The sequence below is a fragment of the Anomaloglossus baeobatrachus genome, chromosome 6 (genome assembly GCF_048569485.1).
Source record: "Anomaloglossus baeobatrachus isolate aAnoBae1 chromosome 6, aAnoBae1.hap1, whole genome shotgun sequence".
NCBI classification, from domain to species: Eukaryota; Metazoa; Chordata; class Amphibia; order Anura; family Aromobatidae; genus Anomaloglossus; species Anomaloglossus baeobatrachus.
In genome coordinates this window covers 13,823,031-13,827,805 of record NC_134358.1, presented here as the reverse complement: position 1 = coordinate 13,827,805, position 4,775 = coordinate 13,823,031, and the positions used below count along the sequence as shown (strand labels likewise).

General features: G+C 59.8%; 1 protein-coding gene across 1 annotated transcript in view; it reads right to left on the bottom strand.

Moving 5' to 3' along the window:
- Positions 1 to 4,775, bottom strand: part of BOP1 (BOP1 ribosomal biogenesis factor) — a 60,627-nt gene that overhangs the window by 31,439 nt on the left and 24,413 nt on the right. The gene's annotated exons all lie outside the window — the stretch shown is intronic.

Genomic DNA, 4,775 nt, shown 5'->3' with positions numbered 1-4,775 from the left:
TATTTATACAACCAGTGCAATCTGTGTGACAGCGGAGGACCCCCACCACCGACAGGCAGATACGGGGGAAGCCGAGGCTCCCCTATTACCCACAGGCAGATACGGGGGAAGCCGAGGCTCCCCTATTACCACAGGCAGATACGGGGGAAGCCGAGGCTCCCCTATTACCCACAGGCAGATACGGGGGAAGCCGAGGCTCCCCTATTACCCACAGGCAGATACGGGGGAAGCCGAGGCTCCACTATTACCCACAGGCAGATACGGGGGAAGCCGAGGCTCCCCTATTACCCACAGGCAGATACGGGGGAAGCCAAGGCTCCACTATTACCCACAGGCAGATATGGGGGAAGCCGAGGCTCCACTATTACCCACAGGCAGATACGGGGGAAGCCAAGGCTCCACTATTACCCACAGGCAGATACGGGGGAAGCCGAGGCTCCCCTATTACCCACAGGCAGATACGGGGAAAGCCGAGGCTCCCCTATTACCCACAGGCTGATATGGGGGAAGCCGAGGCTCCCCTATTACCCACAGGCAGATACGGGGAAAGCCGAGGCTCCCCTATTACCCACAGGCAGATACGGGGAAAGCCGAGGCTCCCCTATTACCCACAGGCAGATATGGGGGAAGCCGAGGCTCCACTATTACCCACAGGCAGATATGGGGGAAGCCGAGGCTCCCCTATTACCCACAGGCAGAGATGGGGGGAAGCCGAGGCTCCCCTATTACCCACAGGCAGATACGGGGGAAGCCGAGGCTCCACTATTACCCACAGGCAGATACGGGGAAAGCCGAGCTCCACTATTACCCACAGGCAGATATGGGGGAAGCCGAGGCTCCCCTATTACCCACAGGCTGATATGGGGGAAGCCGAGGCTCCCCTATTACCCACAGGCTGATACAGGGGGAAGCCGAGGCTCCCCTATTACCCACAGGCTGATATGGGGGAAGCCGAGGCTCCCCTATTACCCACAGGCAGATACGGGGGAAGCCGAGGCTCCCCTATTACCCACAGGCTGATATGGGGGAAGCCGAGGCTCCCCTATTACCCACAGGCTGATATGGGGGAAGCCGAGGCTCCCCTATTACCCACAGGCAGATATGGGGGAAGCCGAGGCTCCTCTATTACCCACAGGCTGATATGGGGGAAGCCGAGGCTCCCCTATTACCCACAGGCAGATATGGGGGAAGCCGAGGCTCCACTATTACCCACAGGCAGATATGGGGGAAGCCGAGGCTCCCCTATTACCCACAGGCAGATATGGGGGAAGCCGAGGCTCCCCTATTACCCACAGGCAGATATGGGGGAAGCCGAGGCTCCACTATTACCCACAGGCAGATATGGGGGAAGCCGAGGCTCCCCTATTATCCACAGGCTGATATGGGGGGAAGCCGAGGCTCCCCTATTACCCACAGGCAGATACGGGGGAAGCCGAGGCTCCCCTATTACCCACAGGCAGATATGGGGGATCTGACCTGAGGATCGGCTATTACCCACAGGCAGATATGGTGGAGGGGGTCGGACCCAAGGATCCCATGTCTCCCAAAGGCAGATACGGGGGGGATTGGGGGTCTGACCCGAGGCTCCCTTATTACCCATTGACAGATATAAAAGGGGAGGACTGACCTGATGATCTGCTATTACCCAGATACAAGAAGATATGGGGAGGGGGGTTCTGACCTCGTGATCTGCTAATACCCACAGGCAGATATGTGGGGGGTGGGGTCTCACCTGAGGATCTCCCATTCCACACAGGTAGATATGGTGGTCTGACCGGAGGATTGGCTATTACCCCCAGGCAGATATGGGGAGAGGGAGGGCAAGGGGGGAATCTGACCCGAGGGACCCCTGTTACCCACAGGCAGATATGGGGGAGGGGGTTGGACCCAAGGATCCCTTATTACTCTTTGGCAGATATGAAAGGTGGGTACTGACCTGATGATCTGCTATTACCCAGACACAAGCAGATATGGGGGGGGTCTGACCTCATGATCCGTTATTACCCACAGGCAGATATGTGGGGGATGGGATCTGACCTGAGGATCTCCCATTACACACAGGCAGATATGGGGGTGGGGTGGGGGGGGGAGGGGTTTGACCTTATGATCCACTATTATGCATAGGCAGTTATGGGGATGGGGGGGTGTTTCACCTGATAATCTATTACCCCCAGGCAGATATTGGGGAGAGGGGGGCTGCCCTGAGGATCTCTTATTACTCACAAGCAGATATCAAGGAGGGGGGAGGGGGCAGGTCTGACATGGTGATCTGCTATTACCCCCAGGCAGATATCGGGGAGGGGGTCTGAACCGAGGCTCCCTTATTACCCACATGCAGATCTAGGGGGGGGGGTCTGACCTGATGATCCGCTGTTACACAGACAAATATGTGGGGTCTGACCTGAGGATCTCCCATTACCCACAGGCAGATGTGTGTTTGGGGGGGGGGGGGGGGCACTGAGCTGAGGGTCCGCTATTACCCGCAAGTAGATATGGAAGAGGGGGTCTGACCTGAGAATCCACTATTACCTACAGGCAGAAAGAAAGGGGGGGGGAGGGGGTCTGACCTGAGGATCCCCTAACATCCGGGCAACTATGGGGTCGGAAGGTCTGACTTGAGTATCCGCTATTGCCTGCGGGCAGATATGGGGAGGGGGGGGGGGTCTGTGCTGAGGGTCCACTATTACCTACAAGCAGAGAGAAGGGGGAGGGGGGGGGTCTGACCTGAGGATCCGCTATTACATATGGGCAGCTATGGGGGATCAGAGAGAAGGGGGGGTCTGACCTGAGGATCCGCTATTACATATGGGCAGCTATGGGGGTCTGACCTGAGGATTCGCTATTACCCGCAGGCATATATGGGGGAGGGGGGGTCTGACCTGAGGATGCGCTATTACATATGGGCAGCTATGGGGGAGGGGGGTCTGACCTGAGGATTCGCTATTACCCGCAGGCAGATATGGGGGAGGGGGGGGTCTGACCTGAGGATGCGCTATTACATATGGGCAGATATGGGGGAGGGGGGGTCTGACCTGATACCCGCAGGCAGATATGGGGGAGGGGGGGTCTGACCTGATACCCGCAGGCAGATATGGGGGAGGGGGGTCTGACGTGATACCCGCAGGCAGATATGGGGGGGGGGGGGGGTCTGACCTGAGAATCTGCTATTACCCACATGTGGATATGGTGAATGGGATGGTCTGAGGATCTGCTATTAGCCAAGGGCAGATATGGAGGGGGAGGGGTGTCTGACCTAAGAACCTACAGGCAGATATTTGGGATGTGGGGAGGGGGTCTGACCTGAGGATCCCTCATAAATGTGGTAACGGGGGGGGTAGAATCGTCCGGCTCACCCACCATAGGGTGACGTGAATGGAGACCCCCACGTGCAGCTGACGGAGAAAGTAAGGGGGATCATCACCATCATCATTGTGTGCAATGTGGGCGGGGAGGAAGGTGGCTCCGCCCACAATAGAGTAACCACCATCAAGAGAAATTAAAGGTGCAGTGACCCGATGAGTGACAGGTAGTGTAGCCCCCACCTCGCCCCCATGACAACTACTCTGTCAGGCCCCGGTGAGCTCCTGCGGTGACACATGCAGCAGCCTCCGCAGTCGTGCAGCACGGCATGGGTTAATGTCTCGGGGTGTTTGGTTTCGGAGGAGATGGGATATAGGAAAATCTCCCTCAGATCCGCTGGGGTTTGGCAGGATTCGCATCATTCCACCCCGGAACGGGGCCAAGCAGCCCCGCGCCTCAGAGAGAGGACCGGCCGGGCCGGGAGGGGTTAATGCTACGTGATGTAATCCCAGGGACGGACGGGCGATTAACCCCCGAGCAACCAATAACGCAGAGTTAGCACAGCCAGTGCCACAAAAGAGGCCGCCTCCACCCCAGGAGAGGCCGGTGGCACAGAAAAGACCGCCCGTCACCCCCAAGAGAGGCCAGCGCCACAGAAAAGGCCGCCCGTCACCCCCAAGAGAGGCCGGCACCACAGAAAAGGCCGCCCGTCACCCCCAAGAGAGGCCGGCACCACAGAAAAGGCCGCCCGTCACCCCCAAGAGAGGCCGGCGCCACAGAAAAGGCCGCCCGTCACCCCCAAGAGAGGCCGGCGCCACAAAAAAGGCCGTCCGTCACCCCCAAGAGAGGCCGGCGCCACAGAAAAGGCCGCCCGTCACCCCCAAGAGAGGCCGGCGCCACAAAAAAGGCCGTCCGTCACCCCCAAGAGAGGCTGGAGCCACAGAAAAGGCTGCCCATCACCCCCAAGAGAGGCTGGCGCCACAGAAAAGGCCGCCCGTCACCCCCAAGAGAGGCCGGCGCCACAGAAAAGGCCACCCCTCACCCCCGAGAGAGGCCGGCGCCACAGAAAAGGCCACCCCTCACCCCCGAGAGAGGCTAGTGCTACAGAAAAGGCTGCCCGTCACCCCCGAGAGAGGCCGGCGCCACAGAAAAGGCTGCCCGTCACCCCCGAGAGAGGCCGGCGCCACAGAAAAGGCTGCCCGTCACCCCCAAGAGAGGCCGGCGCCACAGAAAAGGCCGCCCGTCACCCCCAAGAGAGGCCGGCGCCACAGAAAAGGCCGCCCGTCACCCCCAAGAGAGGCCGGCGCCACAGAAAAGGCTGCCCGTCACCCCCAAGAGAGGCTAGTGCTACAGAAAAGCCGCCCGTCACCCCCGAGAGAGGCCGGCGCCACAGAAAAGGCTGCCCATCACCCCCAAGAGAGTGAGGCTGGTGCCACAGAAAAGGCCGCCCGTCACCCCCAAGAGAGGCCGGCGCC